Source organism: Capricornis sumatraensis, chromosome 2 (genome assembly GCF_032405125.1).
Source record: "Capricornis sumatraensis isolate serow.1 chromosome 2, serow.2, whole genome shotgun sequence".
Taxonomy (NCBI): Eukaryota; Metazoa; Chordata; class Mammalia; order Artiodactyla; family Bovidae; genus Capricornis; species Capricornis sumatraensis.
The window spans coordinates 122,593,031-122,615,309 of record NC_091070.1 but is presented as its reverse complement, the minus strand read 5'-3'; the positions used below and the strand labels follow the sequence as shown (position 1 = coordinate 122,615,309).

Below are 22,279 nucleotides of genomic sequence, written 5' to 3'. Positions count from 1 at the left end.
CCTGCCTCGTGGGCTCCATGACACGTGGTTGATTTTGAGCCACCCCAGGTGCTTTCGGCCTGGTTTGTCTGAGGGTTTTGTGTAAATGTTCCTCTTTCCTTATACTGTAAACCTGACAAATTTTGGGAGAAAAACTTACCCCCCCAAATCAGAACTGTATGGAGAAGAAAAGGAGAGTTCTCCTGCCTCCATTTCCACTCCACACACTTTATATATTACACGTAAGAGGCGGTGGTGGTGGCTTTGGAGTGTAATTGGTGCTACAAGAAAGCCATGGGACCCAGGAGATCCCACCTCCTGCCTTGACGATCACCTGCCCTCTCTGGGCTCTGGGGAAAGGGTGAAGGCAAAGGAAAGGAAAATAACACTCTCATTTGCAGAAATTTTACCTCAGCATGGGACACTCTGGCAAACCGAGGCAGAATATGCGGTTGATGAGGGTGACTTAAGGGGCCGGTCCCTGACCGGAAACCCAGAGTGGAACGTTTCCTTCATTTTCTGAGGTGCCAGTGAACTGAGAGATGTCAGTCAAAGGAGAGGAGCAGAGAGAAATCAAAGAGGCATGAACACCAAAGCGGGTCATCCGTATTCAGATCTTGTCGGGTCCTTGGAAGAGCTTCCCTGAGATTATGGGTGGGGAGTATGGAGCCTAAAGAAGCAGGTACCCTTCTCTGGCGATGGAAAGAGGCTGGCTTTCAGAGGGGTTCCATGGTGTAATGGTGAGCACTCTGGACTCTGAATCCAGCGATCCGAGTTCAAATCTCGGTGGGACCTTTCTGTTTAATTACCAGAAGGACACGTTTTACTCCCCTCATAGGACCTGCTTTCCGGCTCCCGCGACCCCCAGCGGCGTGGCTCACACGGACCCTGCGGACACGTGTGGGACCGACCCGGACGGGGGGCGTTGTCGAAGGGCCGGCGCCTCTCCTGCCCGCCCCCGGCCAGGGGCGCAGCGACCCAGCCAGTGCCGCCCCCTCGTCGGGTCCCCTGGGTCTCGGGGGTAAAAGGCAGAGGCTGCGCCCAGCGAGTCCTGACCCGCGAGGGGGCTTCACACCGCACGCCTTGTAACTGCGCGGTTGTCCCGGTGCGTAAACGGCGGCGGGGAGGGGCTGCGATGTCGCTGATCAGCCAGGATGGCAGCTTTCGGGTGGAAGGTTCCAGACCTGACTGGGATGAACTCTGTTTTATTCAGGTTCTCTATCATTCCGAATATTAATTGATCTTGTCCCAGTTTATTATGATTTTATTCAGAGTTTCTCGCTCCTAAGTCTCCGCTGGGCACGCAAAGCCGCTGTTCGGCCAAGATTTGAACCTTGACTCCTGGAAATCGCGTCCTCTGGTCCCAAGCTCAGCCCGAAGGAGGAGCGCGGGTCGCGGATTCCGGCGTCTGAGGAGACCCCAGGTCCCTGACCCACGGCCGCCCGGCCAGGCTGCTCGGGGGCCGAAGAGGAGACGAGCCGCTCGGAGTCCGCACCCCCAGCCGGGCTCCCTTCGTCCTGCCGGGACTCTGCTCCACCGAGAAGACACCCCACTTGTGTCCTCTACTGCTCGGGAGAAAAATATGGATGAGGCCTGTGATGGACTTGAAAAGCCAGTTAAAGTGCTCTCTTCGCGGGGCTAAGGAGCATCTCTCTGACGCTTGTATTTTGGAACTTTCAGCGGTTACAAAGGACTCAATGACGCAGCTGTCTTTGGAGGACGGGAAAAGAAGGGTGTGAAGCCGGCGAAAAGATCCGAGGAAGGAAGGGCAAGGGCAGGAGAGAAGAGAGGATGAGCCAGAAGGGAGAAAGGGACCGGAAGGGAGAGGAGCGGGCGGGTACCGCGGCGGGGACGGTCGCTGAGTTGGGGCGACCAGAGCGAGCGCCTCACTCTGGAGCAGTTCCCACCCTTTACTGACTTGTCCGGGAACCCGGTTCACCCTCAATCGCAAAGCTACTGGCGTGGCATTTGTCCTGGCCAAGTTTCCTTCCCGGGTTCCGTGCGGAGCGGTGAGGTGGGCTGTGCGAGTCTGCAGGTGAGTGGAAGTCCTGGCGGCTGGCTGCCTTGGGGATGACTGGCGGGCAGGGAACCGCACGCACTCCACTTTTCCCCTTTTCAGGCCGGTCTGCAGGGCCTGAGGTGGGAAACTGGAAAATCGGAGCGTCAATATTTATTTAGAGATAAGGAGATAAATGGCCAAACAGTTGGTTACCTGACCTGAAAGTGTTTATTCTTGGAAAAAAAGAAATGTGGGATGGGATCAGGGTCCACTTTCTCCCGTAACAAGCTTTGGGGCATATGTAACTGACTCTCTCTCTATCTATAACTGTATATAATATATATGTACATATATTACTGCATATAATGTATACATATCTATTATATGAGTAAAACTCACTGCTTGTGTGTCCAACTTAAATTTTTACGTAATTATATGTGCCAAACTTTTAAAATTCGGGGTCTAGTGCCACGTGTAGAAATGTTTTCCACTGTAAAAACGTAAAAAAAATAATTTGGGGTGGGGGGTGGGCATTCTCGAAGCAAGCAGTTGGACCATTATTCCCCCTTCGATGGGCTGATCACATGAGGTAGTAAACAAACTGGCAGATCCTCTCAGCCCAGGAGGTCACTGCTTTCGTCTCTCTAGGAAGGTTCATAGTCACTGAAAAGTGTCAGTAACAAATAAAACCACACCCAATCTTTATGCAGTGTTGCTCCCAAAATGCAAGAGCTAACACCCAGTGAAGACATGCAAAGTGCCAAGTGCCCAGGCATGGTCTACAAGTTTTAAATGGGTTTACTCACTTAATCCTTTCAAAAGGCTTGCATCATGTCATCATCCTCATTTCACATATGAGGAACCTGAGACATAGAAAGGTTAAGTAACTTGTCAAGTTAGTCAGTCAGTGAGTCGGGATTTGAAAGCAGGAATTTGAACTGAAGCCTTCCTGGCTCCACAGGATATCCTACCAGTCAAAGAGGAACACAAACCGTAAAAATGCTTGACAAGAAATTTAAGTCCGTATATGTCTTTTGAAAAAACACCCAAGAGGAGTCACGTAACAGGCATTCAGTTCAGTCGCTCCGTCGTGTCCAACTCTTTGCGACCCCATGGGCTGCAGCACGCCAGGCTTCCCTGTCCGTCACCAACTCCCGGAGCTTGCTCAAACTCCAGTCCATCCAGCCAATGATGCCATCCAACCATCTCGTCCTCTGCCGTCCCCTTCTTCTCCTGCCTTCAATCTTTCCCAGCGACAGGGGCTTTTCCAGCGAGTCAGTTCTTCGCATCGGGTGGCCGAAGTATTGGAGCTTCAGCTTCAGCACCAGTCCTTCCAAAGAATATTTGGGGCTGATCTCCTTTACGACTGACTGGTTGGGTCTCCTTGCAGTCCAAGGGACTCTCAAGAGTCTCCTCCAACACCACAGTTCAAAAGCTTCAATTCTTTGGCGCTCTGCTTTCTTGATGGTCCAACTCTCACACCCATAAACGACTACTGGAAAAACCATAGCTTTGACTAGACAGACCTTTGTTGGCCACTGGTGAGTGTTCCAAATTTGCCGGCAGAATGAGTGTAGCACTTTCACAGCATCATCTTTTAGGATTTGAAATAGCTCAGCTGGAATTCCATCACCTCCACTAGCTTAGTTCGTAGTGATGCTTCCTAAGGCCCACTTGACTTCACACTCCAGGATGTCTGGCTCTAGGTCAGTGATCACACCATCGTGGTTATCTGGGTCATGAAGATCTCTTTCGTATAGTTCTTCTGTGTATTCTTGCCAGAATACAGGACCGTTTCTGTCCTTTATTGTGTCCGTCCTTGCATAAAATGTTCCCTTGGTAGCTCTAATTTTCTTGAAGAGATCTCTAGTCTTTCCCATTCTATTGTTTCTTTCCCTCTATTTCTTTGCATTGTTCACTGAGGAAGGCTTTCTTATCTCTCCTTGCTATTCTTTGGAACTCTGCATTCAGATGGGTATATCTTTCCTTTTCTCCTTTGCCTTTCGCTTCCTTTCTTTTCTCAGCTATTTGTAAGGCCTCCTCAGACAACCATTTTGCCTTTCTGCATTCCTTTTTCTTGGTGATGGTTTTGATCACTGCCTCCTGCACAGTGTTACGAACCTCCGCCCCCAGTTCTTCAGGCACTCTGTCTAAATATAGGTATGTAAGAAAATAAGCTGCCACCTGTAGTCCCAACCCTCGGAATTAACTCCTGTTCTTCTAAGTTTTGGCAAAACATATATATGCTTAGTTTATAAAATTCAAATGCTGCAGAAAATACAAATATGTAAAAATTTGAGACATCTTAAATTCAAAAATAACTTCTGTTAAGGTAGTTACATATTGACAGGGTCATTTCGGTATGTCAACAGAGAGGGAAAAAAATACACCGTAGCTCAGTTGGTAACGAATCTGCCTGCAATGCAGGACACCCGGGTTTGATTCCTGGATCGGAAAGATCCCCTGGAGAAGGAAATGGCAACCCTCTCCAGTATTCTTGCCTGGAGAATCCCACGGACAGAGGAGCCTGGCAGGCTACAGTCCATGGGGTCACAAGAGTCGGACACGACTTAGTGACTAAACCACCACCATACTTTTATGAAATAGAGCTCTTATAGATTCTATTTTTATTTTTAAGCATTCAACTTAATAGTGCATAAATTTAATGGAAGAAAAATAAAGAAATTGTTGAACTTTCAATAAAATTGTTTACACGAGAGATGCTTTTCTGAAAGGATTCCCTAAGGCTTATAATAATAATTTAATTAAGACATTAAATTTGGGAATGATTCTTCTCATTACTTTTAAAAATCAAATGTCTTAAGGTACAATTGGAAAATAATACAACGCATCCATTTCAAGTTTGATGGCTTCTGACAAACGAACGTACCCATGGAACCACTATCCTGTTCAAGGAAAAAGAATATCTCCGGAACTCCAGCCGGTCCTCTGTGCCCCTTTGCAGTCAGTCCCCCTACCGCCGCTCCCTGACGCAGGTCATCAGTGATCTCGGGCCTGTCTCTGTGGATCGATTTTTCAGTTCTCGAAATTCACATAAATGGAACCCCAGAGTATGTACTTTTTCCCTCACTCAGCATGATGTGTTTGAGAGTTATCCATACCGTTGCCATGTATCAGGTATTTGTACCACTTTAGCGAGGAGTACTGTTCCTTTGAATGAATATGTCACAATCATATACATCTATTCACCTCATGATGGACATTTGAAATGTTTTCAATTTGGGGACTATTACAAACAAAGCTGCTACAAACAAGTCTCTTTTGTGGGCTTATGCTTTACAAATTCCATTAACATTTTTTAAATTCTTTAATACGAATTTACTTTGAATGGATGTTACATTCACAAAGACAATTTATTGAAGAGTTACAAGCTCACCTTTGATTGTTTCCTATCAGGACATACGTAATATAAGTCACAGGTGTATTTTTGATTATCCCATTTAATCTACACAACAACTTTATGAAGTACTTTATGATTATTACTTTCATATGACACTTGCAAAACTGGCCTAGCAAACGGGAGTCGGCCCAAGGTCAAACCGGAAGGCCAGTGGTGGCAACAGGACTGAAAAGGAGGCCCCACCCCGCACCCCCCAGAAGCTGCGTTCCTAACTGCAGACCCACTCCCAGTGTCTTCCTAATAACCTCGGTGTGTCTGCTGACAGGCCTGGAAACCAATATCCAAGCCGGTCTTCCTCACGGTATTACTTACTGATCGGCTTCTTTGGGTCAGAAACTCCTCCATCAGGGGTCCAGGGCCTAACAGCGTGCACAACCTTGAGGGTGAGGAAATCTGGTTAAAAAATCCTAAAACCGGTTTTCTCATCAGTAAGCCACTAAAAATTAACCTTGGTCTTAGTGCAGATATTTCATATTTGAGCAAAGAAATCTCCCGCTGTTGGGGAGACAGAGTAGGATGTTCTACTTTCGCTTTCAATGAGCTAGATCCTCCATCTGCATCCTGTGTGCTTTCCGGTTAGTTTTCTTTGGACCTACCCTTAAGCATCACCCCACTCCCAGGCCCACTCCCAGCACCTCCTCCGATCTCAGAGGCTTCTTGGGGCTGAGCGGATCTACGAGTGCCGTCCCCGAGGCAGCCACGAGGGGGAGGACAGCCCTTCCCGCCATGGGCCTGCCTTTTCTGTTTGGCCCAGTGGTTTCTATTTGCCAGGAGGACTTTGGGAATCAGAAGTGAGCACAACACATCCTGAGAAAGGGGTTGTCGAATAGCCCACAAAACTGCCGACAACTCGGCCTGGGGTTTTCTTCTAATCTGTAGCTCAATGTTTTCACACAGGAAGAAAACGAAAACTACTTTTGACCGAAAGAAAAGAACAGAACAAAACAACGTTAGGTACGATTTCTACTGCCATTTAAGGAGAAGGGATGTTAAGGAGGTTTCCTAGTTTGCCAACTACTGAAGCATTGTCGAGGCTGAAACAGAGGTACTGCTTTCTGACTGGGAAGGAAACAGGAGAAGATCTAGAGAGAAAAGGCGGGGGTGAAGAGAGAACTGGATCCAGAAATGCGAAGAGGCCTGCCTGGGGTGGGAAAGGGTGAGTGGGAGATTAGTATCTAGGCAGTATCTCCAGCGATGACTAAGGCGTGTAATAAGCAAGGCAGCTGACCACGCAACAAATGAAGCCTCTGAAAGCAGGACACTGGTGGGAAAATGGCCAGTGGCAGCTTCTCACAATCCGTCACGTCACGGGGCGCCTCCTGCCTTCTCAGCCGACTTCGTGTGTCTGGCCCTGGTAACGGCCTCTCTGGTTGGATTCTGCGCCCCAGGCAAGCCTTCCCTCTCGCACAAACTTTCCACGAAAGAGCTCGAGAGAGCGTTCATGAGCCAGCCTGCCACGTCAGAAAGCCGCACCCACGCCAACCCTTGAGAAAGACGGCTCTCTGTTTCGGCCTCACAAGTCGTCCTCCTGGTCTTACATGACTTTCCTAGACAGGCGGCAGCAACCCAGGAACCCATAGGACTCGAGCCTACCCCTACCGGCAGACTCGCGACATTTTTAAGACGCTTTTTCACGTGTCTGGCCTTGTTTAACTGTTAACTCCCTAGAAAGTTAGACAGTGCGGTCACGCACAGCCAACAACTCCCACAACTACACAACCAGGGTCCCTCCTTCTGTTTTTCACAGACACAGACCAGGGGAAAGCGCGAACGCAGTCCCCCACTACCACAAATTATGCAGTCGAGTTTCCCACATTTGGGGAAATCGCAGGGGTCAGCACATCCGGAGTGCAATGGATAAGCCTCGCCCTGGGAAAACCACCTTCGTGATCATGGTATCTCCCCTGCCAGGTAAGTATGAGTTGCCTACCGGCCGCCCCACCACAACCTCATACGCCCTACACCCTTCACACACGCTCACTTTCCTCCCCGCATCCCCGAGCCTTCTTGGACCTTCCACACAAAGGATCCACGCACTTTCAAGCAAAAACTCCTCAGTTCTCTCCCACGCCACGGGAGACCATATCGTGTTTAAGCGCCAGATGACGGACCAGCAGCCCCTGCGCTCGGATATCTACATACGACACGCCCCATCCGTGACGTCACGGGAATCCGCGCTTCCTTCCAGCCCACGCCCCGCCCTAGTCCCCGCCTCCCTCCTCCCACGCCGTCCGGCCCGGCCAACCCGGCGGAGGGCGCCCTCTGGGGGACGTGACGTCCGCCTCCCGCTCCTGTCCTCCCAACCCGCCGCGTGTTGGGACCCGGCGCGCTCGGCTGCTTTCCTATCTTTTGTCCTGCCCAGCCCCGGTCTGGCGGTCGGCTGAAGCCTGTGCACCTTTTTTCAAATAACGGCGTTCAGTGGGGAGAACGGAACATTTAGCAGTCCAGGGGAAACCGGTTCCTTTCAAATCCAGTTGTCTTTGTGATGTAGTATTGTGTGTATGTCTAGTAAAACGCACTAAGCGTCGCGACGGGCCGTGAACTTCTGTTCTTCAGAACTCAATGTCACTGATTGAGAATTTCACTTATGTTTAGTTCAAACATTTTTTATTAGTATTCCTAAATACCTTAGTTTATTCAGTAATTGATGTCTCAGTATCATTTTTTTTGAAACTATCTAGTTAGTTTACTTCCATCAGTTAAGTCTCAGCACAACTCTAGGACTTTACCAAATGAAAAGATCATTTGAAGTAGACATCTCTAAACTATAATTTTTTTAAGAGCTTACCCAAAGCTCTTATCTCATTTACATTTACTTTAAGCTTTCATCATATCAAGTTATTTTCCTCGCAAAAGATATAACGGGGTCTTATTTATTAAACCTAGGTACAATAAAGTTCAAAATTGGGAAAGGAGTATGTCAAGGCTGTAAAATATTGTCTCCCTGCTTATTTAACTTATATGTAGAGTACATCATGCAAAGTACCAGGCTGGATGCCTCACAAGATGGAGTCAAGATTGTCCAGAGAAACATCAACAACCTCAGATATGCAGATGATACCACTCTGATGGCAGAAAGCAAAGAGGAACTAAAGAGCCTCTTGATGAAAGTGAAAGAGGAGAGTGAAAAAGTTGGCTTAAAGCTCAACATTCCCAAAACTAAGATCGTGGCATCTGGTCCCATCACTTCATGGCAAATAGATGGGGAAAAAGTGGAAACCATGGCAGATTTTATTTTCCTGTGCTCCAAAATCACTGCGGACGGTGACTGAGAGCCAGAAGAATCGACGGTTTCGATTTGTGGGTGCTGGGTAAGACTCTTGAGAGTCCTTTGGACAGCAAGGAAATCCAACCAGTCAATCCAAAAGGAAATCAACTCTGAGATTAACAAAACTATGCAGATGACAACACCCTTATTGCAGAAAGCGAAGAAGCGCTGAAGAGCTGCTTGATGAAAGTGAAAGAAAGAGGAGGGTGAAAAAGCTGGCTTAAAACTCAACATTCAGAAAACTAAGATCATGGCATCTGGTCCCATCCCTTCATGGGAAATAGCGGAAACAGTGACAGACTTTATTTTTGGGGAGGCTCCAAAACCACTGCAGATGGTGACTGCAGCCATGACATTAAAAGACACTTGCTCCTTGGAAGAAAAGCTATGAGCAACCTAGACCGCATGTTAAAAAGCGGAGGCATTACTTTGCCAACAAAGTCCCGTCTAGTCAAAAGCTATGGTTTTTCCAATAGTCGTGTATGGATGTAAGAGTTGGACCATCAAGAAAGTCCCCTCTACATAGGGGAGACACCCACCAAGGAAGTCCGTCCATTACTGATAAGGGCATGGCCCCAGAACCCTAACAGGTAAAAGTATTATGGAAGTTTTTATATGAGTGAGCCCAGGACAGGAACACATTATCCTGAGTTTCCAGTCCCGGTACGGTCATCTGCCAATCAGGAACAGCAGAATTCACAGCAGCTCCATCCTGACTCTGTGGTTGCTGATAGAAAACGAAACGGGTCTTCAGTGGTTCCTTCGGGTCAGGAAGGAAGGTCCCTTTTCCTCTGCTGCTGTCTTGAGCCGGGTGTGGTGAATCTAGGGAGTAATACCCGCAACTTGAACTGCAGTGGGAGTGGATAGCACAATAGTTTATGGCCCTTTCCAGGTGGGGGATAATGTCTGCCGATTCCTATCCTTTACCCATACTAAGTCTCCTGGTGAGTATGGGTGTACAGTAGTACCTAAGGAAAAGGGAATTCTTTCTTTTTGAACATAAGGGATGATGTCATGGATTACCTTCCCCAACTGTTCCAGTTGCCCCAATGTCAGGAAGCATTTAACAGGAGGCTTCCTGTGTGCCGTTTTGGATCTGTCAGGAATTCTCTGTTCCTTATTAGTTCCTGAATATTCAAGAATTAAGAGGAGAGGCAAGCCTCTGGGGGGTGGGGGGGGGCTGAGAAATCCAGGTATTTCCTTCATTAGTTTTTCTATAGGGTGATAAGTACCCTCTTCCTTCTTATGAACCATATGGTAAAAGTGATTATTTACAACCCTCTCTCTTTCATATGGATGACCTCATCTTTTCTTGATAGCTTGTAAGTTTTGATTTTATCTCTGCTGAAAATAGCTATAAAACACCTTTGCTCCATCAGCGCTCTGGTCCCCGTGTCTTTCTTTCTTTCTCTCTCTCTCTCTCTCTATCCCTCCCCCTCTCTCTTTCTTTTTTAGGCTGATCCCCTGGAGCACAGAGGCTCTCTGAGTTCACTTTCCTGCCTGGGCTTCTAAGACCCTCTCGAGAAGGCACTCTGCGCCTTCACCCCATCGAGAGGGCACCTGAGGCCTCCGTGAACAGAGCAAGCTCCGTGCCAGGGACTTTATTGGCTTTCGGTGTAAGCCAAGGAATATCAGCCTCTTTCTCTCACCTTTACCTTCTTATCGGTCGACTCTAGACCACCAGGTTTTGGTCCATTAAAGGACCTCAACACCGCAACACCTCCATCCCTCCTCTTTGTAATGAATTTCCCTTTACTTCTCGAATAAGTAGGGGGGGGGGCCTCCCGAACATTATCTCATAGGGGGAATGCCTGTGCAACCGGGGCGGCGGGGCGGGGGCGGGGGTGTCATGCTGATCCTCTTTAACATTAATGGCAACAAGTCCATCCAGGGGGGGTGCCAGTTTCTTGCACCCATTTTGCCAAAGTCACCTTGATGGTCCAGTTCATTCTCTCAACCATTCTTGAGCTTTGTGGCCTATATGCTGTATATAGTTTCCATTTAATATTTAATGCATTGCAGACCGGTTGGAGTAATTCAGCCACAAATGCGGTCTCATTATCTGATTCTATACTCAGAGGAAACCCAAACCTAGAAATAATGCCTCTCAGCAAGAATCAGGCCACTTCATTCACACTTTTTCAGTCTTGATGGGGTAAGCTTCTACCCATCCCGTAAAAGTACATACCATCATCAACAAATATCTGTATCCTCGGCATGGATTTACATCAGTGAAGTCTACTTCTAGATGTTTAAATTAAACCCTTTAATTATAGAGTCCCCTATAATTGTATTCTGGGAGGCGCGGGACTCCTTGGGAGATGGGTTATTCTTGGCACATTGGTAGCTTGCATCTGCATTCAGTTCAGTCACTCAGTCGTGTCCAACTGTTAGCGACCCCATGGGCTGCAGCACGCCAGGCTTTCCTGTCCATCACCAACTCCCAGAGCTTGCTCAAACTCCAGTCCATCCAGCCAGTGATGCCATCCAACCATCTCGTCGTCTGCCGTCCCCTTCTCCTCCTGCCTTTAATCTTTCCCAGCGACAGGGGCTTTTCCAGTGAGTCAGTTCTTCGCATCGGGTGGCCGAAGTATTGGAGCTTCAGCTTCAGCACCAGTCCTTCCAAAGAATATTTGGGGCTGATCTTCTTTACGATTGACTGGTTGGGTCTCCTTGCAGTCCAAGGGACTCTCAAGAGTCTCCTCCAACACCACAGTTCAAAAGCATCATTTCTTTAGCACTTAGCTTTCTTGATGGTCCAACTCTTACATCCATACACGACTATTGGAAAAACCATAGCTTTTGACTAGACGGGACTTTGTTGGCAAAGTAATGCCTCCGCTTTTTAACATGCGGTCTAGGTTGCTCATAGCTTTTCTTCCAAGGAGCAAGTGTCTTTTAATGTCATGGCTGCAGTCACCATCTGCAGTGGTTTTGGAGCCTCCCCAAAAATAAAGTCTGTCACTGTTTCCGCTATTTCCCATGAAGGGATGGGACCAGATGCCATGATCTTAGTTTTCTGAATGTTGAGTTTTAAGCCAGCTTTTTCACCCTCCTCTTTCTTTCACTTTCATCAAGCAGCTCTTCAGCGCTTCTTCGCTTTCTGCAATAAGGGTGTTGTCATCTGCATAGTTTTGTTAATCTCAGAGTTGATTTCCTTTTGGATTGACTGGTTGGATTTCCTTGCTGTCCAAAGGACTCTCAAGAGTCTTACCCAGCACCCACAAATCGAAACCGTCGATTCTTCTGGCTCTCAGTCACCGTCCGCAGTGATTTTGGAGCACAGGAAAATAAAATCTGCCATGGTTTCCACTTTTTCCCCATCTATTTGCCATGAAGTGATGGGACCAGATGCCACGATCTTAGTTTTGGGAATGTTGAGCTTTAAGCCAACTTTTTCACTCTCCTCTTTCACTTTCATCAAGAGGCTCTTTAGTTCCTCTTTGCTTTCTGCCATCAGAGTGGTATCATCTGCATATCTGAGGTTGTTGATGTTTCTCTGGACAATCTTGACTCCATCTTGTGAGGCATCCAGCCTGGTACTTTGCATGATGTACTCTACATATAAGTTAAATAAGCAGGGAGACAATATTTTACAGCCTTGACATACTCCTTTCCCAATTTTGAACTTTATTGTACCTAGGTTTAATAAATAAGACCCCGTTATATCTTTTGCGAGGAAAATAACTTGATATGATGAAAGCTTAAAGTAAATGTAAATGAGATAAGAGCTTTGGGTAAGCTCTTAAAAAAATTATAGTTTAGAGATGTCTACTTCAAATGATCTTTTCATTTGGTAAAGTCCTAGAGTTGTGCTGAGACTTAACTGATGGAAGTAAACTAACTAGATAGTTTCAAAAAAAATGATACTGAGACATCAATTACTGAATAAACTAAGGTATTTAGGAATACTAATAAAAAATGTTTGAACTAAACATAAGTGAAATTCTCAATCAGTGACATTGAGTTCTGAAGAACAGAAGTTCACGGCCCGTCGCGACGCTTAGTGCGTTTTACTAGACATACACACAATACTACATCACAAAGACAACTGGATTTGAAAGGAACCGGTTTCCCCTGGACTGCTAAATGTTCCGTTCTCCCCACTGAACGCCGTTATTTGAAAAAAGGTGCACAGGCTTCAGCCGACCGCCAGACCGGGGCTGGGCAGGACAAAAGATAGGAAAGCAGCCGAGCGCGCCGGGTCCCAACACGCGGCGGGTTGGGAGGACAGGAGCGGGAGGCGGACGTCACGTCCCCCAGAGGGCGCCCTCCGCCGGGTTGGCCGGGCCGGACGGCGTGGGAGGAGGGAGGCGGGGACTAGGGCGGGGCGTGGGCTGGAAGGAAGCGCGGATTCCCGTGACGTCACGGATGGGGCGTGTCGTATGTAGATATCCGAGCGCAGGGGCTGCTGGTCCGTCATCTGGCGCTTAAACACGATATGGTCTCCCGTGGCGTGGGAGAGAACTGAGGAGTTTTTGCTTGAAAGTGCGTGGATCCTTTGTGTGGAAGGTCCAAGAAGGCTCGGGGATGCGGGGAGGAAAGTGAGCGTGTGTGAAGGGTGTAGGGCGTATGAGGTTGTGGTGGGGCGGCCGGTAGGCAACTCATACTTACCTGGCAGGGGAGATACCATGATCACGAAGGTGGTTTTCCCAGGGCGAGGCTTATCCATTGCACTCCGGATGTGCTGACCCCTGCGATTTCCCCAAATGTGGGAAACTCGACTGCATAATTTGTGGTAGTGGGGGACTGCGTTCGCGCTTTCCCCTGGTCTGTGTCTGTGAAAAACAGAAGGAGGGACCCTGGTTGTGTAGTTGTGGGAGTTGTTGGCTGTGCGTGACCGCACTGTCTAACTTTCTAGGGAGTTAACAGTTAAACAAGGCCAGACACGTGAAAAAGCGTCTTAAAAATGTCGCGAGTCTGCCGGTAGGGGTAGGCTCGAGTCCTATGGGTTCCTGGGTTGCTGCCGCCTGTCTAGGAAAGTCATGTAAGACCAGGAGGACGACTTGTGAGGCCGAAACAGAGAGCCGTCTTTCTCAAGGGTTGGCGTGGGTGCGGCTTTCTGACGTGGCAGGCTGGCTCATGAACGCTCTCTCGAGCTCTTTCGTGGAAAGTTTGTGCGAGAGGGAAGGCTTGCCTGGGGCGCAGAATCCAACCAGAGAGGCCGTTACCAGGGCCAGACACACGAAGTCGGCTGAGAAGGCAGGAGGCGCCCCGTGACGTGACGGATTGTGAGAAGCTGCCACTGGCCATTTTCCCACCAGTGTCCTGCTTTCAGAGGCTTCATTTGTTGCGTGGTCAGCTGCCTTGCTTATTACACGCCTTAGTCATCGCTGGAGATACTGCCTAGATACTAATCTCCCACTCACCCTTTCCCACCCCAGGCAGGCCTCTTCGCATTTCTGGATCCAGTTCTCTCTTCACCCCCGCCTTTTCTCTCTAGATCTTCTCCTGTTTCCTTCCCAGTCAGAAAGCAGTACCTCTGTTTCAGCCTCGACAATGCTTCAGTAGTTGGCAAACTAGGAAACCTCCTTAACATCCCTTCTCCTTAAATGGCAGTAGAAATCGTACCTAACGTTGTTTTGTTCTGTTCTTTTCTTTCGGTCAAAAGTAGTTTTCGTTTTCTTCCTGTGTGAAAACATTGAGCTACAGATTAGAAGAAAACCCCAGGCCGAGTTGTCGGCAGTTTTGTGGGCTATTCGACAACCCCTTTCTCAGGATGTGTTGTGCTCACTTCTGATTCCCAAAGTCCTCCTGGCAAATAGAAACCACTGGGCCAAACAGAAAAGGCAGGCCCATGGCGGGAAGGGCTGTCCTCCCCCTCGTGGCTGCCTCGGGGACGGCACTCGTAGATCCGCTCAGCCCCAAGAAGCCTCTGAGATCGGAGGAGGTGCTGGGAGTGGGCCTGGGAGTGGGGTGATGCTTAAGGGTAGGTCCAAAGAAAACTAACCGGAAAGCACACAGGATGCAGATGGAGGATCTAGCTCATTGAAAGCGAAAGTAGAACATCCTACTCTGTCTCCCCAACAGCGGGAGATTTCTTTGCTCAAATATGAAATATCTGCACTAAGACCAAGGTTAATTTTTAGTGGCTTACTGATGAGAAAACCGGTTTTAGGATTTTTTAACCAGATTTCCTCACCCTCAAGGTTGTGCACGCTGTTAGGCCCTGGACCCCTGATGGAGGAGTTTCTGACCCAAAGAAGCCGATCAGTAAGTAATACCGTGAGGAAGACCGGCTTGGATATTGGTTTCCAGGCCTGTCAGCAGACACACCGAGGTTATTAGGAAGACACTGGGAGTGGGTCTGCAGTTAGGAACGCAGCTTCTGGGGGGTGCGGGGTGGGGCCTCCTTTTCAGTCCTGTTGCCACCACTGGCCTTCCGGTTTGACCTTGGGCCGACTCCCGTTTGCTAGGCCAGTTTTGCAAGTGTCATATGAAAGTAATAATCATAAAGTACTTCATAAAGTTGTTGTGTAGATTAAATGGGATAATCAAAAATACACCTGTGACTTATATTACGTATGTCCTGATAGGAAACAATCAAAGGTGAGCTTGTAACTCTTCAATAAATTGTCTTTGTGAATGTAACATCCATTCAAAGTAAATTCGTATTAAAGAATTTAAAAAATGTTAATGGAATTTGTAAAGCATAAGCCCACAAAAGAGACTTGTTTGTAGCAGCTTTGTTTGTAATAGTCCCCAAATTGAAAACATTTCAAATGTCCATCATGAGGTGAATAGATGTATATGATTGTGACATATTCATTCAAAGGAACAGTACTCCTCGCTAAAGTGGTACAAATACCTGATACATGGCAACGGTATGGATAACTCTCAAACACATCATGCTGAGTGAGGGAAAAAGTACATACTCTGGGGTTCCATTTATGTGAATTTCGAGAACTGAAAAATCGATCCACAGAGACAGGCCCGAGATCACTGATGACCTGCGTCAGGGAGCGGCGGTAGGGGGACTGACTGCAAAGGGGCACAGAGGACCGGCTGGAGTTCCGGAGATATTCTTTTTCCTTGAACAGGATAGTGGTTCCATGGGTACGTTCGTTTGTCAGAAGCCATCAAACTTGAAATGGATGCGTTGTATTATTTTCCAATTGTACCTTAAGACATTTGATTTTTAAAAGTAATGAGAAGAATCATTCCCAAATTTAATGTCTTAATTAAATTATTATTATAAGCCTTAGGGAATCCTTTCAGAAAAGCATCTCTCGTGTAAACAATTTTATTGAAAGTTCAACAATTTCTTTATTTTTCTTCCATTAAATTTATGCACTATTAAGTTGAATGCTTAAAAATAAAAATAGAATCTATAAGAGCTCTATTTCATAAAAGTATGGTGGTGGTTTAGTCACTAAGTCGTGTCCGACTCTTGTGACCCCATGGACTGTAGCCTGCCAGGCTCCTCTGTCCGTGGGATTCTCCAGGCAAGAATACTGGAGAGGGTTGCCATTTCCTTCTCCAGGGGATCTTTCCGATCCAGGAATCAAACCCGGGTGTCCTGCATTGCAGGCAGATTCGTTACCAACTGAGCTACGGTGTATTTTTTTCCCTCTCTGTTGACATACCGAAATGACCCTGTCAATATGTAACTACCTTAACAGAAGTTATTTTTGAATTTAAGATGTCTCAAATTTTTACATATTTGTATTTTCTGCAGCATTTGAATTTTATAAACTAAGCATATATATGTTTTGCCAAAACTTAGAAGAACAGGAGTTAATTCCGAGGGTTGGGACTACAGGTGGCAGCTTATTTTCTTACATACCTATATTTAGACAGAGTGCCTGAAGAACTGGGGGCGGAGGTTCGTAACACTGTGCAGGAGGCAGTGATCAAAACCATCACCAAGAAAAAGGAATGCAGAAAGGCAAAATGGTTGTCTGAGGAGGCCTTACAAATAGCTGAGAAAAGAAAGGAAGCGAAAGGCAAAGGAGAAAAGGAAAGATATACCCATCTGAATGCAGAGTTCCAAAGAATAGCAAGGAGAGATAAGAAAGCCTTCCTCAGTGAACAATGCAAAGAAATAGAGGGAAAGAAACAATAGAATGGGAAAGACTAGAGATCTCTTCAAGAAAATTAGAGCTACCAAGGGAACATTTTATGCAAGGACGGACACAATAAAGGACAGAAACGGTCCTGTATTCTGGCAAGAATACACAGAAGAACTATACGAAAGAGATCTTCATGACCCAGATAACCACGATGGTGTGATCACTGACCTAGAGCCAGACATCCTGGAGTGTGAAGTCAAGTGGGCCTTAGGAAGCATCACTACGAACTAAGCTAGTGGAGGTGATGGAATTCCAGCTGAGCTATTTCAAATCCTAAAAGATGATGCTGTGAAAGTGCTACACTCATTCTGCCGGCAAATTTGGAACACTCACCAGTGGCCAACAAAGGTCTGTCTAGTCAAAGCTATGGTTTTTCCAGTAGTCGTTTATGGGTGTGAGAGTTGGACCATCAAGAAAGCAGAGCGCCAAAGAATTGAAGCTTTTGAACTGTGGTGTTGGAGGAGACTCTTGAGAGTCCCTTGGACTGCAAGGAGACCCAACCAGTCAGTCGTAAAGGAGATCAGCCCCAAATATTCTTTGGAAGGACTGGTGCTGAAGCTGAAGCTCCAATACTTCGGCCACCCGATGCGAAGAACTGACTCGCTGGAAAAGCCCCTGTCGCTGGGAAAGATTGAAGGCAGGAGAAGAAGGGGACGGCAGAGGACGAGATGGTTGGATGGCATCATTGGCTGGATGGACTGGAGTTTGAGCAAGCTCCGGGAGTTGGTGACGGACAGGGAAGCCTGGCGTGCTGCAGCCCATGGGGTCGCAAAGAGTTGGACACGACGGAGCGACTGAACTGAATGCCTGTTACGTGACTCCTCTTGGGTGTTTTTTCAAAAGACATATACGGACTTAAATTTCTTGTCAAGCATTTTTACGGTTTGTGTTCCTCTTTGACTGGTAGGATATCCTGTGGAGCCAGGAAGGCTTCAGTTCAAATTCCTGCTTTCAAATCCCGACTCACTGACTGACTAACTTGACAAGTTACTTAACCTTTCTATGTCTCAGGTTCCTCATATGTGAAATGAGGATGATGACATGATGCAAGCCTTTTGAAAGGATTAAGTGAGTAAACCCATTTAAAACTTGTAGACCATGCCTGGGCACTTGGCACTTTGCATGTCTTCACTGGGTGTTAGCTCTTGCATTTTGGGAGCAACACTGCATAAAGATTGGGTGTGGTTTTATTTGTTACTGACACTTTTCAGTGACTATGAACCTTCCTAGAGAGACGAAAGCAGTGACCTCCTGGGCTGAGAGGATCTGCCAGTTTGTTTACTACCTCATGTGATCAGCCCATCGAAGGGGGAATAATGGTCCAACTGCTTGCTTCGAGAATGCCCACCCCCCACCCCAAATTATTTTTTTTACGTTTTTACAGTGGAAAACATTTCTACACGTGGCACTAGACCCCGAATTTTAAAAGTTTGGCACATATAATTACGTAAAAATTTAAGTTGGACACACAAGCAGTGAGTTTTACTCATATAATAGATATGTATACATTATATGCAGTAATATATGTACATATATATTATATACAGTTATAGATAGAGAGAGAGTCAGTTACATATGCCCCAAAGCTTGTTACGGGAGAAAGTGGACCCTGATCCCATCCCACATTTCTTTTTTTCCAAGAATAAACACTTTCAGGTCAGGTAACCAACTGTTTGGCCATTTATCTCCTTATCTCTAAATAAATATTGACGCTCCGATTTTCCAGTTTCCCACCTCAGGCCCTGCAGACCGGCCTGAAAAGGGGAAAAGTGGAGTGCGTGCGGTTCCCTGCCCGCCAGTCATCCCCAAGGCAGCCAGCCGCCAGGACTTCCACTCACCTGCAGACTCGCACAGCCCACCTCACCGCTCCGCACGGAACCCGGGAAGGAAACTTGGCCAGGACAAATGCCACGCCAGTAGCTTTGCGATTGAGGGTGAACCGGGTTCCCGGACAAGTCAGTAAAGGGTGGGAACTGCTCCAGAGTGAGGCGCTCGCTCTGGTCGCCCCAACTCAGCGACCGTCCCCGCCGCGGTACCCGCCCGCTCCTCTCCCTTCCGGTCCCTTTCTCCCTTCTGGCTCATCCTCTCTTCTCTCCTGCCCTTGCCCTTCCTTCCTCGGATCTTTTCGCCGGCTTCACACCCTTCTTTTCCCGTCCTCCAAAGACAGCTGCGTCATTGAGTCCTTTGTAACCGCTGAAAGTTCCAAAATACAAGCGTCAGAGAGATGCTCCTTAGCCCCGCGAAGAGAGCACTTTAACTGGCTTTTCAAGTCCATCACAGGCCTCATCCATATTTTTCTCCCGAGCAGTAGAGGACACAAGTGGGGTGTCTTCTCGGTGGAGCAGAGTCCCGGCAGGACGAAGGGAGCCCGGCTGGGGGTGCGGACTCCGAGCGGCTCGTCTCCTCTTCGGCCCCCGAGCAGCCTGGCCGGGCGGCCGTGGGTCAGGGACCTGGGGTCTCCTCAGACGCCGGAATCCGCGACCCGCGCTCCTCCTTCGGGCTGAGCTTGGGACCAGAGGACGCGATTTCCAGGAGTCAAGGTTCAAATCTTGGCCGAACAGCGGCTTTGCGTGCCCAGCGGAGACTTAGGAGCGAGAAACTCTGAATAAAATCATAATAAACTGGGACAAGATCAATTAATATTCGGAATGATAGAGAACCTGAATAAAACAGAGTTCATCCCAGTCAGGTCTGGAACCTTCCACCCGAAAGCTGCCATCCTGGCTGATCAGCGACATCGCAGCCCCTCCCCGCCGCCGTTTACGCACCGGGACAACCGCGCAGTTACAAGGCGTGCGGTGTGAAGCCCCCTCGCGGGTCAGGACTCGCTGGGCGCAGCCTCTGCCTTTTACCCCCGAGACCCAGGGGACCCGACGAGGGGGCGGCACTGGCTGGGTCGCTGCGCCCCTGGCCGGGGGCGGGCAGGAGAGGCGCCGGCCCTTCGACAACGCCCCCCGTCCGGGTCGGTCCCACACGTGTCCGCAGGGTCCGTGTGAGCCACGCCGCTGGGGGTCGCGGGAGCCGGAAAGCAGGTCCTATGAGGGGAGTAAAACGTGTCCTTCTGGTAATTAAACAGAAAGGTCCCACCGAGATTTGAACTCGGATCGCTGGATTCAGAGTCCAGAGTGCTCACCATTACACCATGGAACCCCTCTGAAAGCCAGCCTCTTTCCATCGCCAGAGAAGGGTACCTGCTTCTTTAGGCTCCATACTCCCCACCCATAATCTCAGGGAAGCTCTTCCAAGGACCCGACAAGATCTGAATACGGATGACCCGCTTTGGTGTTCATGCCTCTTTGATTTCTCTCTGCTCCTCTCCTTTGACTGACATCTCTCAGTTCACTGGCACCTCAGAAAATGAAGGAAACGTTCCACTCTGGGTTTCCGGTCAGGGACCGGCCCCTTAAGTCACCCTCATCAACCGCATATTCTGCCTCGGTTTGCCAGAGTGTCCCATGCTGAGGTAAAATTTCTGCAAATGAGAGTGTTATTTTCCTTTCCTTTGCCTTCACCCTTTCCCCAGAGCCCAGAGAGGGCAGGTGATCGTCAAGGCAGGAGGTGGGATCTCCTGGGTCCCATGGCTTTCTTGTAGCACCAATTACACTCCAAAGCCACCACCACCGCCTCTTACGTGTAATATATAAAGTGTGTGGAGTGGAAATGGAGGCAGGAGAACTCTCCTTTTCTTCTCCATACAGTTCTGATTTGGGGGGGTAAGTTTTTCTCCCAAAATTTGTCAGGTTTACAGTATAAGGAAAGAGGAACATTTACACAAAACCCTCAGACAAACCAGGCCGAAAGCACCTGGGGTGGCTCAAAATCAACCACGTGTCATGGAGCCCACGAGGCAGGGCTCTGACACTTAGGCAGTCACAGTCTTGTCAGAGCTTGGTCACGTCAGTTTCATTCCAATGTCTTAACATATCCAGAAATTGCACGATTTTTAAAAGAAAAGTGTACACATATTTAGAAGGTATGTATCCAAGTTGTCTTACAGTGTAGACAGTATTTATGTACACAAAATACCACCACACTAAATATTTACATGTATAATAAGTATACATCCACATGATGTCTCAAAGTAATAATCTTTACTTCTTCACTCTATCCCAGAGCCATTTCTTCCCTCATCCAATACACAGAACAGGAAAAAACAGCATCTGAAGAAGAGAGCTGCAGCCCAAAGAAAGGAGTCGGAAAGGTGGCCAGTGTTGCCTGGAGACACGTCGTATTTGGCTCCCAGAGACTGGAACAGAGGTTGACACAGGACGAAGGAGACAAAGGGGAGGCTCCTCTTAGGAGGAGGAAGTTCACAGCTCCGGGATGAAAAGATGAAACTTCCTTTGGGAAAATCAAGAAGCTGAAGGGTAACTAACAACACAAAGTGCTCCTCCAGGAGCCCTTGAAGGTCGGTCAAAGTTTATGAGTGCAAGGACCAGTAATGGTCTCTGGCTGATATAGAAGACACGCACAGAAAGTGTGTTCACAGATCACAGAATGGCCAGGCTCTCACAAGGGGCAGGGAGAAAAATCAAATGAGGTTAGAACTGCAATGGGTGGAGAGACAGTCTTTGAGGGACGAAAGCCTGGGTGTTGGATCTGAGAGCTAAGGAGCTGGTGGGGATGTGGTGGGAGCTGCCTGTGCTGGGGGCCAGTGAACAGAACTACCCTGGGGACGTAACTCCTCCTCCTCCCGCTCCTCCACTGCCGCTTCCCTCTCGCTGGTCCTCCCGCTCTATCCTGGTCCTCCCTTTGTACGGCTCCACCTCGCTCTCATCTCCCCTTCTTCCTCGCTCTCTTTCTCCTCATCCCCCCCTCTGCAGCCCCTTCCCCTCCCATTCCGCCCTGTCTTTCTGGACCTCCTTCTTCTGTCTCTAGCGCTCCTCCACCACGTCCGGTTTCCACAGTTAGGAGGAGGATGCGGGAATATTTCCCACCATCCCAGGAAGCACGAATACCTTGCTCTCTGGGCAGGACACTCTGAGGGTCTCTGGGAGACTGAGTGAGGAGGCCCTCAAGTTGTTCTCGGCGAGGGGACACAAGAGCGACCGCCACCAGATCCCTGCCCTCCTGGAGCTCCCTTGAAACCAAAGAAGGCAGTGGGAGGACCCCACCGGTCCCAGAGGCCTCTCCAAAGGGTGCGCAAAGGCTCATTTTCCCCACCGCTCTGTACTCTTCCCATTTCCTCCAACCTGCACATGGGTCCCCGTCTAGCAAGCAGAGAACTGGCGATGAAGGGGGTGGTCTGGCCACAGCGGAGCAAACCGCAAGAGCAATCAGTTTACAGAAATTTCTAGAGGCAGAAGGCGACTTTCAGGTGAAATAAATAAGGATCGTGGTTGTCAAAAGATTCAGAGGATTATGATAATAGTATTTATGATTTTGCTGCCTATCACATTATTGATCCAGCAGTTTCTAAACCGAGGCACATCTGACAACAGCGGCATGAAGAAGAATGCTCTTATTGCTCCCATTTTGCACAAGAGAGTAGGGAGATACCCAACGTTTTCTTTGTTTCTTCAGCGCCGCACAGGGCAGAA

The 22,279-nt window shown here is 48.3% G+C and overlaps 4 non-coding genes across 4 annotated transcripts; 2 read left to right on the top strand and 2 right to left on the bottom strand.

Moving 5' to 3' along the window:
- Positions 1-702: 702 nt before the first annotated feature.
- Positions 703-774, top strand: TRNAQ-CUG (transfer RNA glutamine (anticodon CUG)). The gene has a single exon. It is a non-coding gene; the product is annotated as a tRNA-Gln (tRNA).
- Positions 775-7,154: 6,380 nt separating this feature from the next.
- On the bottom strand, positions 7,155-7,318 carry LOC138074820 (U1 spliceosomal RNA). The gene has a single exon (XR_011144624.1). It is a non-coding gene; the product is annotated as a U1 spliceosomal RNA (small nuclear RNA).
- A 5,955-nt stretch (positions 7,319-13,273) lies between these two features.
- On the top strand, positions 13,274-13,437 carry LOC138074819 (U1 spliceosomal RNA). Its single transcript, XR_011144623.1, has one exon. It is a non-coding gene; the product is annotated as a U1 spliceosomal RNA (small nuclear RNA).
- A 6,380-nt stretch (positions 13,438-19,817) lies between these two features.
- Positions 19,818-19,889, bottom strand: TRNAQ-CUG (transfer RNA glutamine (anticodon CUG)). Its single transcript has one exon. It is a non-coding gene; the product is annotated as a tRNA-Gln (tRNA).
- Between the last annotated feature and the right edge of the window lie 2,390 nt (positions 19,890-22,279).